This window comes from Salvelinus sp. IW2-2015, unplaced genomic scaffold (assembly GCF_002910315.2).
Source record: "Salvelinus sp. IW2-2015 unplaced genomic scaffold, ASM291031v2 Un_scaffold16448, whole genome shotgun sequence".
NCBI lineage: Eukaryota > Metazoa > Chordata > Actinopteri > Salmoniformes > Salmonidae > Salvelinus > Salvelinus sp. IW2-2015.
Window position 1 is genome coordinate 103621 of NW_019957591.1, and position 14330 is coordinate 117950.

At 39.1% G+C, this 14330-nt stretch overlaps 1 pseudogene; it reads right to left on the reverse strand.

Moving 5' to 3' along the window:
* The window catches only part of LOC112080712 (spectrin beta chain, non-erythrocytic 1-like), a 116471-nt pseudogene that overhangs the window by 70737 nt on the left and 31404 nt on the right, over positions 1-14330 (reverse strand).

Below are 14330 nucleotides of genomic sequence, written 5' to 3' on the forward strand. Positions count from 1 at the left end.
AGTCCCTATATTTTCAATACATTTTCCCGCAGTAAGTGGGTAAATGCTCGCACAAAATAAAAAAGGTCTGTAAATGACATTTAGGTGTATTTACCCTCCACTACACCACTACTTCTCAGTGCTTATTAATACATGACTTGTGTATGATCTATTTACTGGTTTCCATATCATGATACCTGAAGACACACATAACAGGGTCAGAAGAACATTGGTATGGGGCCTATGCAAGTCGAATCATCCTCCTATGTGTTGCACAATATCCTGGTAACCTAATATGGTACCAGACCTGGGTTCAAATAGTATTTACAATCTTTCAAATACCTGGAGTTTTTGCTTGAGCCTGCCTGCAGTGCCAGATGGGCGGGGTTTGCAGTTTTGGGACTATTCCATTGTTAACATTGCGCCAAGAAAGCTCAGTCAAGCGCAGCTTAAGTATTTGAACAATTCCAAATACTATTTGGTCCCATGCCTCTACCTGGCAAATAGCTGTTACCTGCTATGCCTAAACTCAAATCGAGTTACACATTGACCAGGAAAGTGACAAATTAAACCCGGCACAAGGCGTGCCCAGAGGAAGTAATTCATGTCTTGTAGTCCTTTTTCACAATAGGAAAAGCAAAAATAAGAGTTGGGGATTACAACAGCCAATTACCTTAATACAATACAATACAAAAGAGAAAGCCCTTTGAGTKTTGAACATCAACTGCTGTTCGTAATTGCACACATGGATTAACCCAATAGCCACATGGCATAACGCCCACAAAGTCAACTCTGGACCTCAAAGTCAGTTCCACTGTCACACCCTGATCTGTTTCACCTGTCCTTGTTATTGTCTCCACCCCCTCCAGGTGTCGCTTGTTATCCCCAGTGTATTTATCCCTGTGTTTCCTGTCKCTCTGTGCCAGTTTGTCTTGTATRTTCCAAGTCAACCAGCCTTTTTCCCGTACTCCTGCCTTTCCTATTCTCCTTTTTCTAGTCCTCCCGGTTTTGACCCTTGCCTGTTCTGGACTCTGTACCCGCCTGCCTGACYATTATGCCTGCCTTGACCTTGAGCCTGTCTGCCACTCTGTACCTCCTGGACTCTGAACTGGTTTTGACCTTTTGCCTGTCCACGACCATTCTCTTGCCTACTCCTTTTTGGATTATTAAACATCGTAAACTCCAACCATCTGCATCTGGGTCTCACCTTGTGTCATGATATCCACTACATTTTTTTCATTGTTCCCCTCTAATCAGGGACTGATTTAGACCAGGGACACCAGGTGTGTACAATACATTCAGGTAGAACAGAAAACCAGCAGGCTCCGGACCTCATAGGGTAAGAGTTGCGTACCCCTGCAATAGAGTATCCTTGGTAGATTACATTATGGGATGTGCCTTGTTGGGTATTTTCTAATAGAGTGAGATATCTTATCGGGCGCCTTGTACATGATAACAAGCCTGGACCCTTTGATGATATATGGCTCTGACCGTGTGAATATCTTTTCCCGACATCAGCAACAACAAAAAAATCCCAGACAGCCCACCTGCTTCAATAACTGCACTTTAGTAATATACACTGAATGTACAAAACAGACTGACCAGGTGAATTCAGATGAAAGCTATGATCCCTTATTGATGTCACTTGTTAAATCCACTTAAATCAGTGTAGATGAARGGGAGGAGACAGGTAAAATAAAGATTTTTAAGTATTGAGACATGAATTGCGTATGTGTGCCATTCAGATTTTGAATGGGAAAGACAAAATATTTAAGTGCCTTTGAACGGTCTATGGTAGTAGGTGCCAGGCRCATCAGTTTGAGTGTGATAAGAATTGCAACACTGCTGKTTTTTTCAYAATCAACTGTTTCGTGTGTATCRAGAATTGTCCACCACCCATAGGAGTAGTAATTGAATGCGAACTTCACAAAAAAAATTGAATTGTTAAAACCTTTCTAGCCTGTCTATCTATGGGAAACAGAGTTGACGTGTTATGCTCAACCCGCTCAGTTTTCCACCACAAAACACCAGAAAATTGCAAAAGAGTAGAACGAAATGACAAGCTTTTACACTGATTTGACTATTAGATGTTCAATCTTTCTTTAGGAAAAAATATTCAAAAAAATAAAAAGTTTCACCTCCTTAAAATGAGTGTTCAGTTCACGTAATAGGGGTGACCTTAAAATGAGGGACAGATGTAAACGAATCAGTAATCACAAGAAATAAATCATCTTCAGAAATGACAAACTAAGGCTTTACAATGATGGTGAAACTTGGAGAAATGTTGTCGTTAAGTGGATTCAAATCTTCCTAGAATTACACAGGGTTGACGGAGGGACATGTCAAAATGCTGAATTTTGGCACTTTAGTATGTCTTTATTCATATTAATTGAAGTATTCAGTTACTGTGTATTATAAATACTGTGTATTAAAGGGCACTTCATTTAATATAACACGCTTTTAAAATGCAATATAGGTGCAAAACTGCTACTTAAAATATCAAAATGGACGCAAAAGGCACTCTTTTCGTGGAACGACCCTCAAGTATCTCAGAATAGAAGTTCTGATCTAGGATCAGGTCCTCCCTGTCCATGTAATCTTATTCATTGTGATCTAAAAKGCTAAACTGATCCATATAAGCCCGGGTAGCACGGTACTCACCAGTTTCTCCCCAGACAGCACCTCCAGCAGTTTGATGAGCATGCGTCCATCACTCAGGTCCCTGTACAGGTCCGTGATGCGGCAGGACACCCGGGAGAGGTGAGAGTTCACCCATTTGGTGAAGGTCTTCTTCTGTACCGCTTCGCGCTCATCTGGAGAGAAAAGAAGACAGGGAATAAAATGAAGAAGGAAGAAATAAAGAGAAGCTATGTCAAAGTGATATGTCATTCAATTAATTGGGATATGAAACAAGTGAATTCCTGATGACGGATAAGCAGAGTTGGGGTAAAAAAAAAACATTTTAGCAGACATGCTTATCAAGAGAGACTTACAGGAGCAGTTAGGGTTAAGTGTGTTGCTCAAGGGCAYATCGGCAGATTTTTTACATWGTCGGCTCAGGGTTTTGAACAAGTGACCTTTTGGTTACTGGCCCAACACTCTTAACTGCTAGGCTACCATGCTGACCTATGTTTGCCAAATTAGCAGTGTTGGGGAGCAGTGAACTACATGTAGTTCAACTAGTAATTAAACTACATTTTGCAGTAGCTTGGTGGTAGATCAACTAAATTAAAATCTTGGTAGTGTTTGCAATCGTTAATTGCTTTTTGACCATGTAGCCGTGTAGCTAACTACTGGAACTACACACTACTTTTTTGGCAAAAAGAGAAGAAAATATGGGTGGAATACTCAGTATTATATAATTTTTGGGGCATCAGACGTTCCTAAATCTCACTTGAAATATCGTTTTTGTGTTTGAGAGGGATCTGTTCTTGCAATTTGTAATCTATGACTTTTAAGATATAGATATTATAATTACTCCCAATATAAGCTTTGATGTAGTGAACTACTTTGTCAAAGTAGCTTTAGTTAAGGCTATGGAAGATAATAATGCTGGAACAAGACATTGAAGTATAGTTAACAGYTCACACTGTCCCTATACAGCCTGGTCTTTTAATTTCAAGTCTGAAATACTATAGAGTAGTGATCTAACTAATCAACTACTGTAATCATCCCCTGATTAACTGAATAAGGTGTTTTAGTGCTGGGCTAAAGCATATTTAAAATGTGTACTCCCTGGGTCCCCAAGGTTAGATTGAAAATGTCAATAAGCTTGTAAGACTGCCCTTCAGATGTAACACTTTTTACCTAAAGAAAATAAATACTGTGTAGCTAAGTATTGTGGYAAATGATGGAACCCATGTGTTGTTATATACAGTAACAGTAATGATACTCATTGTATAATTGTGTCATATGAGAGGTTTTGGTCATTGTGGGTGATTGGCCCGCTTTGTCACATGCAACTCATCATCCTTTCATGATCCAGATATTAAAACAACTAGACTGGATTGGGACTGGTGGCCTTGCCTCTTCAGACCAATTGCAGAATTTCTTACGGCTTCCTCTCCTGGTCTCTGGTCATCTCCACTGAGATGAAGGAAATGGACAGGTGAACGCAAATGCTTGATAGGGGGTCGACCATATTGTTTGCCATCTGTTCTGGGTTCTCAGGACAGTGTGCATGAAAGTGAGGAGACAAGGGGAGAAAGCCACTGCAGACTAATGAGATACAGCCATAGCTTTAAAATGTTAAAAAAAAGTGAAGGTGGGAATCCTGTTTATGTTCGGGGCCCTTGACAGGGACAATGCCCCACCCTCTGGCTCAGAGTTCATATCCATGAACACAAGGCGGGTTTATTTATAATCCTCCCCAATTTTCCTGTTATTGCATTCCTTATCCCTGCAAAGACGTAAGCATGTGATTTGATTGTTCGTTTGCCACATGGCGGAATGAGAGAGATGACCTTGCCGCATGCAGGGCTGGCTGCACCTTGCGATGAACTCCAAGGCCCTCTAGACTTTTTTGTTATGAGTGATTTATTTGACACGTTTGACGATCTTGCCGRAAGAATAACAATTGGAGAAGGTCGAACCTATTCCTCACATCCCCCCCATTCCTGCAACATGAAACATTATATCAACATATGAAATAAAAAGGTATCCTTTGACTATAAACACTATTGATTTGGAATCGACCGCTCAGTTAATACTGAACCCTGACCACAATTGTACTGTGTATGACATCACTAACTAGACTCAGAGCCAACCTCCTGCCTGCTGCCCTACCCCTCGGGGGTACAACCAGCTATCATCACAGACGCTGCTGAGGAGAGGACGGCTCATAATAATGGCAGGAAAGGAGCGAATGGAATGGCATAAACACATGGAAACCATGTGTTTGATCTATTTCATAAATTTCCACTTATTCTGCTCCAGCCATTACCACAAGCCCATCCTCGCCAATTAAGGTGCCACCAACCTCCTATGCATCCAAACCCATTTCTGTGGCATTATTGCAACATGGTAACATCACCACAAGCGTTACATAGAGGTACATGCTAGTGGGGATTTTTTAAGGAGTCTTCTGTGAGACAGGAGGACAAGACAGAGCTGGACAGAACAACAGTGTTCCTCTCCTCCATCACTGCCCTAGCTCAACTCCGGGGAGGGCTAGCTAGAGGAATGTTGCACTAGCATCTGGTCTTATCGTTAGGTAAACACACAGCTCCCGTACTATTAACACAGCTTGAAGAGTAAGTTTTAGCTGTTTAACAACAAAAAACTGATGCCAATGAAGACGATTTCAGGTCGTTCATTAAAACAAGGCTACGTCAGGTCGTTTGTCATTTTTCAAAGACCTCGGGCTGATGGCCCTTCGAGATACTGCTAAGACAAATACATAATTTATTATGTGAAATGACAACCATATTTTTWAAATGATTCCAATGTCATCTCAATGCCATTTTTAGCAGATGATCGCTTTAGGACCTTTATGCAATAGAGGAAGTTCAATTCAATCAATACTACTAATATTTTTGGGGGGGTTGAGTACCACCAATTGAGATTCTTAGTTTGTGCTATAAAATGGCTCTGTTGGTATAAAGAGGTTTTAGTATCAATCGTTATAGTAAGTAGCTAGGTTTCCATCCAATTGGKGACAGATTTGAATGTGAATATTCAAAAATATGCATAAAGAAAATATGCAAATTTTCCCACCAGTGTGTGTTTCCGGAAAACAKACTTTTTTCGGATAAAAATCAGTGCGTGATGATCTAAAGTTCAATGTGATTCAAACTCTACAAATAGTTTTGTCACAAAATAGCAGTGACGTAAAGTACTTAAGTAAACATACTTTAAAGTACTATTTAAGTCGTTTTTTGGGGTATCTGTACTTTATTTTACTATTTATATTTGACAACTTTTACTTTTACTTCACTACATTCCTAAAGAAAATTATGTGTTTTTTACTCCATACATTTCCCCTGACAACCAAAAGTACTCGTTACATTTAGAATGGCTAGCAGAACAGGAAATTGGTCAAATTCAGGCACTTACTGTATCAAGAGAACATCCCTGGTCATCCCTATTGCCTCTGATCTGGCGGACTMACTAAACACAAATGCTTCGTTTATGTCTGAGTGTTGGAGTGTGCCCCTGGCTATCCGTAAATAAAAAAAGAAAATGGTGCCGTCTGGTTTGCTTAATATAAGTAATTTTAAATTATTTATACTTTTACTTTCAATACTTAAGTATATTTTAGCAATTACATTTACTTTTGATACTTACGTATATTTAAAACCAAATACTTTTGACTTTTACTCAAGTAGTATTTTACTGGATGACTTTCACTTTAGTAATTTTTTATTAAGGTATCTTTACTTTTACTCAAGTATGACATTTGGATACTTTTTCCACCACTGCAAAACAGCATATGTGCCTACTCTGGTCTTGGCACGTGCGCTCTAGCCAACAGCTCGTAAATACAGTGTGGGTAGGCTAGTCTAGATGAAGAGATTATTATAGATAAGGGTGAAAATATTTATATTTGTCAAACAGCAGTCAAGCGTCGATCATCGTGTCACCAGAATAAGACCCTATGATTTTTATTGGAAAGGAGAATCAAGATCACTGTGCACATTCACCACCCTGTGAAGTTCATAAGTTATTTCATATTTAGCCTAATAAACTGCATAGTTTCCCAAGTTGTAGTTTTTTTTTTTTTTTTTTTTTTATAGGTTTTACTGACACAAAAATATCCCACCCTGTCAAGCGTATTTCGTTTTGTCGACATTTGGAGAGTTTAGCAACAAATTTGATGTTTCCATCAGGCCTGTCGTGACATGTACTTTACTAGCATAAAAAGGTTGGATACAGGCCTGTCGCGACATGTACTTTACTAGCATAAAAAGGTTGGATAAAGGCCTGTCGTGACATGTACTTTACTAGCATAAAAAGGTTGGATGGCAACCTTTTTAGTGTCACTAAAAAACATGCAAAAGGTAATTGCATTGGAACGTACATTGATTGGAGGGTACATTCATTGTACTTTGTACATCGTACTTACCCCTATTTGACGCTGTTCTAATCCAAATTTCATCTATATGAGCGCATGGAATACACTTTGTTTCACTTTGCACTCTGTGTCAGTTTCTGTGTCTTAAGTAGAAATTGTCCACAAATATTGAATTGAATATTGAATATTAAAAGTCAGTTATATTAATTGAAGTGCCCTTTAATATGGACCACATGGAAAATTCAATATATCTGATTTATCTGATTTTTTAAAGACTTGCTATTAGTGATAAATTTTATGCAGACAAAAACCTGTCCCTCTTTTAAGGTCAACTGAGGGAAATGTTTATCATTTTATACAGGAGTAATAAAGGCCTAGGCACTAATTTGGTGGGAATGTATTTTTATTCATTTTTTAAATATTCATTATCTCTTTATTGTGATTTATCAGGGGGTGCCAGCACCCTCAGCACCCCTACTTCCCGCGGCTATGCAAATTGAACCTAATTTGTGGAATAACCCATATATTCAAGTATATCCACTTATTTATCGGAGGCTATTCATGAATTTCTTACTATTGCACTGATTAATAGTGTCCTTTAGTCCTAATCGTGTTGGATATCACTCTCTTCCAGAGAAAATCATCCCARGTTGTGACCTTGACTTGACCCACAGCTCTATTGTCTTTGGAGTTCAGGAACAAAGAAGCAAATCTAACCAGCTGGGATATGAGCAGTCTGGTCATCATGACTGACACAGAATAGAAACTATTGATTTATTGACGCATCTTGTATCTCTATCCTGGGGGCTAACTCTCCGGTTCCCAAAAGCAAATCTCTCATCTTATCTCAACAGGGATACACATTCATTCAAATTCCAGTTTGGTTTCTTTTCTCTMWATTTTTTCCTCTTTCCAGGTTTCGGCAGGAAARGTAGATYTTGATTAGGGCACTACTCAGGAATTGCAGAGTTCACTTTGGATCACTACCCCACCCTTAGCTGGTAGGAAATACTTAACGTGGTGAAAGATTCCATTCTGCACCTCTAAAGCACTGTTCATGTTCAAAGCTAATTACCTATTGACAAGATTTACTCCTCTCATATTCTGCAGTCTGTATCTCAACCACTCTTGTGAGGGAAGTCGAATGATTGGCAGAGACTGAAAACAATCATTCAGAGGGACAACAATAACAACAGCCATTTTGTTTAGGCCTAGATATACATATTATATGATATAGCATTCATTGGCAAACTAACAAATGAACAGACTAGAAATCAGTATCCGAGGTTGAAAAACAAAGGTGGAAGACTGGACATCTTAGTGAAGCAGTTCAAAGCTTGCTTCCTTCTTCCCTCACTGTTGAATCAACATCCTGTGGTGTGTGGCGGGCCAGAARATTGAAATTCTTCCTGTGTGTAAGGGCTGGATTAATGGATGAGGTCACACTGCCATGTTTAGGGGTGACTAACCTCAGGACAAATGCGTTGTCAAATCAACATCCAACTTTGGTTGATATTTGATTGAGTTGTCAGACAGGAAGTCAACTTCATGTAAAACCTGAAATGCTATTGTTGATTGTTGTTTGAAAACTARATCGAAATTATACAAAAACTGTATGTGTTAATGATGTTTTGCCAACAAACCAGCAATGTTGATGTAATAACATTATGCTGACAAAACACATGGGAAAACAAGGAAAACATAAATACCAGCTACCGTACTTGACAAGATGTCTCTATTTCATAAAGTGGATAAAGTCCCTCCATTGATAGAAGGGTAAAACAGATCATCAATCAGATAAGTCATGGTGTTATGGCAGATGGACTGTTTGTTCTTTAATAAGGCCTCAGATTATCACACAGGCAACTACCAACAGCTATATATTTCAAATCAATGACTCAACATCAACATTTCCCCGGCAGTCAATGCCTGGTAAAAGGGAAAACAAAGCACTAAACAGAACATGGCTTTGTGTCCATTTACACACAGTTAAAACATTCACTACATTTCGGTATCACTCACTCTTATTTATGTTTTTGGATTATCTGACATGTTTTATCATTACTTAAAGTAAAGATGTGTTTGAAAACCTCAAGATCATTCTTACTATTTTCAAAAGTCATGATAACACTATATTTTACAGTACAGTTTCCACTGGTATTTACCTGGTATTAACACATTTCATTGCTACCTCATCCACTCCGGGTTTTCTGTCATTAAAACCCTGACTAGCATACCTAGCCTAGCGCCAGAGGGTAATCATAAAATTAATTTCTGAAATCACAAGTGGAGTATTGCAAAACACAGCTTAGCCTTTCCTTAATCCATCTGTCGTCTCAGATTTTGAAATGATGCTTTACAGCGAAAGCAATACATGCATTTGTGTAAATGTATCGATCGCTCGACAAAACAATAAGAACAGCTAGCGTCAGGTAACTCTGTAACAACATCCAGCAAAGCAATCAAATGGATCGTTTACCTAGTTGATTTTCGGTTGGTTTCACTCATGAGACTCCCAGTTAGACAGCAAATGTTCCTTTTGTTCCATAAAGATATGTTTCACATCCAAATAACTACGTTTGTTTGTTGCGTCATGACCCAGGAATTCACAGGATAAAGCGTTCGCGACACGGCGAAAAAAATTCCAAAGATTATCCATAATGTCACATAAACATGTCAACCGTTGTTTCTGATCCAACTTCATTGTGTTTTTACAAATCTATTCGATAATAATCAACAGCACAGTTGGCTCTTCACGAGAGCGAGAGAAACAATGGCTACCTTCTCAGATTTACGCATGATTCACCCGGAGAGCCCCCACCTGTCCACTTGCTCAATTTGCTCTTACAAGCTCATCCTTCAAAATAAAGGCCTGAAACTACGTCTAAAAGCTGTTGACACCTTAGGGAAGACATAGAAAAAGAGGTCTTATTGATGAGACTTCACATATGCAATAGGAAGGCTTCGAACACAGAGCTCTCAAAATTGTGCCACTTCCTGCTTAAATTTTCTCAGGTTCACCTGCAATAAAAGTTCGTTTAACTCAGAAAAAATTCTTACAGTTTTGGAAACTTCAGAGTGTTTTCTATCCTAATCTGACTATTATGCATATTCTAGTTTCGGGGGATGAGAAATAGGCAGTTTAAAATGGGTACGCATATATTTGGCCATATGTTTCCAATTGCGCCCCTATCAGAAGAAGTTTTAACTAGGACGATGGCCGGAATTCAATCCAATCACGCTTTGTCGACAATGCGCCTTTAAAGGTAATTTCCGATTTAGCCGACATATGCAGCGTTTACTGTGATGCGTCGCAAAAGCCCGGGAACATTGCCTTTAAAAGCTGCATTATTGACCAAGCACAGTCAGATTTAATCCCAGCCTATGCACGTATTATTCTCTGGTACTTATCAGATTCAACACTGAGGGCATAACAGAAGTTAACCTTCAATGATATATTTCGGAGTATCCTGCAAATGGGGAGTCAAGGTCAAATAGTCAGTCAGTGTAGCTAAATCGAGTAAATCAAACTTGTTAAGGCCAGAACTGCACTCTTTTTCAACACGTCTCTCAAGTTTGCCCCCTTCCCAACCAACCATTCAAAGACTTCTTCAGTTCCATGACTTGTTGCCTTCTTTTTGTCTCTCCATAAAATATTTTCTTGCCAGCAGAAACAGGCGTTCATTTAGAGACTGACTGTGGTGGAAACCGGGTTGGGCGACCTGTTTGCCGACAAAAGTAGTACTTCAGCACTCAGTCTGTGTGTGGTAGTCCAGGTCATTGGTGTGGAGAAGTAGCTACAGTCTGGTACAAAAGCGACTGGAGTGCATCTAATAATTATTTTTACACTATTGTGCCGACCAAAACAATACAATGTTAGATCGGATATTGTCTTTTCACACTGTCCTTTCCAGCACGGCTTTAGCAGCTATGGTGGATATGTGACCTAGCCAGCGCAAGCTGTCAAGGCAAATTATTGACCTAAAAACCCCACTTCAAGGACCAGATTAAGCTACCCTGGATAAAAAGGAGCAATGGAAAATCTCATTAAAAGTGCTTTTAAGTACAGGAGACAACCAGCCTAAATGTATAGATAAAACAGAAAAATACATGAGACCTGACAATGCACTTCAATTTCCTTCGGTGATACAGCCACGGGACAGCTGTACAAAATTATTTGCTAAATGTTTTTCACAGTTCAGTCTGTTTGTAAAAGGTCACTGGCACAATGACACCACGTGGTTATGCTGAAAATATAACACTTTTATGAACTATGAACCAGAGAGCTCTGCCTAATATCAGGTCATGCGATAGACTAGATTCCTGTCCAGGGGGTGTATTTGTACATTAAGCTGTCTCACGCTACAGAAACAGGAATAGGCTCCTGTTCTATGACCAGTTCTGGGTCGAACAAGGCTACTACTTACTCTGGCTAAAATCAAGGGTCACGGGATACAACCAATGGTAATCACCTACCCCTTACACTAGGTCTGAAATTTTCAGTTGAACGTTACTGTTCCTAGATCAACATTTGTTATTTATTGAACCTTTATTTAACTACGCAAGTCAGTTAACCTCTTGACGCTAGGGTCAGATTATATATATTTTTTAAATAACGTTCCAAGGTAAACGGACTATTTATCAGGTCCAGAGCGTAGATATGCATATAATTTACAGATTCGGATAGAAATCACTCCAAAGTTTCCAAAACGGTCAAAATATTGTCTGTGAGTATAACAAAACTGATTCTGCAGGCGAAAACCTGAGGAATCTAACCCGGAAGTGATTTTTTATTTTATTTTTTATCTGTGTTTCCTGGCCCGTCTTTCTTCCATTTAAAGGGGTATCAACCAGATTCTTTTTCCAATGGCTTCCTCAGGCTGTGACCATGCTTTAGACATAGTTTCAGGCTTTTATTTTGAAAATGAGCGAGTTTTTCAAAACTAGTCAGGTGTCCTCTGATTAGTTCCTGCGCGCGAGAGGGTTAGCGCTCCATTTTCTTTCTCTCTTTTTTGAATAGGTTACGTCCGGTTGAATATTATTGATTGTGTTTGTTAAAAACAACCTGAGGATTGATTATAAAAACATTTGACATGTTTCTATGAACATTACGGATACTTTGGGAATTTTCGTCGAACGGAACGGGGCTTTGGTTTCTGAACATAACGCGCAACCCAAATGGCGTTTTTTTGTTAAAGTTAAAAGTAATATTTATCGAAACAAATACATTTGTTGTGTAACTGGGAGTCCGGTGAGGGCAAAAATCCGAAGATTATCAAAGGTAAGCGATGAATTTTATTGATTTTCTGACTTTCGTGACCATGCTAATTTGGGCGAGCTGTTGTAGCATTGATTGAATTACATTCTTCCTACACAAAAGCTTGGATTGCTTTCGCTGCAAAGCATATTTTCAAAATCTGACACGATAGGTGGATTAACAACAAGCTAAGCTGTGTTTTGGTATATTTCACTTGTGATTGCATGATTATAAATATTGTTAGTAATATTTTGCGCCCTGCAATTCAGCGGTTGTTTAGGAAAATGATCCCGCTAAAGGGATCCGTAGCGCAGAGAAGTTAAAGAACAAATTCTTATTTACAATGACAACCTACCACAGCCAAACTCTCCCCTAACCCGGACGACGCTGGGCCAATTGTGTGCCGCCCTATGGGACACCCGATCACGGCCGGTTGTGATACAGCCCAGGATTGAACCAGGGTCTGTAGTGACGCCTCTAGCACTGCGATGCAGTGCCTTACACCGCTGCGCCACTCGGGAGCCTGTTACAGTAGTAGTGTTGCTCCACAATTTCAATTATCAGYACACCAGGTCAATCCATAAATGTAGTCATATCTTCACTCAATTTAAAAAATAAATATGACGAAGCATAACTATTTCAAGCTAGCAGTACATGACACAAGAATAGTAATCAATAACGTTGACTCTGATGTTTTATCAATTCAGTCATCCCATGACTTAGTAAAAGCCAATAGACCAGAGGGTGAAAGTTCAAGTCTATATCTCTGTCTTCCTTTTCATTCTGGCTGCTTTACAACATTGGACGAGGTTTCAGCAGTCAGTAAAATCTACACAAAGCTACATATTAACAAACGGCACACATTCATCCAGTCGTATCCACGTAGTTGTTGTGGCCAGTTTATACCATTCAAGTGAGCCAAACTGGACACATTCTGACCATTGCTGTAAATTTAAAGAGCTATTAATGAAAAGGGGACTTACATATAAAATGTATAGAAGAGACACATTCAACAACACAATAGTGCATTCAGACACAATTATTCATAGAGAGACTGAGTTAATGACTGATATTATCATGTGGCAAAGACCACATTCTCTTTGGGATGAGAGAAACCCCAACAACGATGTCAACAAAAGACATCTACATGTCATCAATGACAGCAGGACTATACATTTTTTTTACTATGATAATGGTTACATTAGCATGTTAATTTCTAATTTTTTCTGTTGCAGTCTAACCTGGGGTTCATCATAATGAAAATATGAAAATGAATGTAAAAAATGTATTTAGAAAATAAGTAATTTTATAGTAATTATACTAAACAAGAGTAAACAATATCACACAATATAACACAATGACATACTGTATAACTAATAGTAATATATGCCTTTTTATGTAAAAGGCCCTTATACTAACTGTGTAAAAACATGTTGTTAAGCGCTATCATTTCCTAGAATTTGGCTCCTTGAAAGTGTATTTGCATGGGATAGCTGGACAAAACAACCACTCCCACCTTCCCTGTCCCCTCTCATGCTATTGTTGTCCTGACTACCCACTAGGAACTAGCATGCATGCCGTTTAGATAGCATTGTGGATTGTGTGTTTGTAGACAGAGGGCCTTTTTCGAAAACAGCTATTTAGTATTTTATTGTCAACACTAAATTAATATCCCCCAAAAAAAGACAGCCTTATTATCCAGTCTGAGTCATCCTTTTGTCAGATCATAGTGCTGCCATACTAAACGTGTCATACCCACCACTAACAGTTACCGTTTCCTTTAGGATTATCTAAGAAGTAAAAGAACAACAATGAAATRTAATGCTCTTCATCCACATAACATTACCCTGATAAAGAACTGCCAAATTCAACACAGACGATCCAGAATTCTCTCTCTAGACTCCACCGTCTATATGCTGACAGAGCATATAGCATAGCAACACCTACAAACAAAAGGCGCCTGCAGCCTCCAGCATTCACTTACCTTGAAGCTGTTTAAAGCGCCCTTCTAACATGTTGTAGTTGAAAGCCACCTGAGCAGAGTAACCAGAGTCCGGCTCTGTGAATTGTACATCTTTCCCA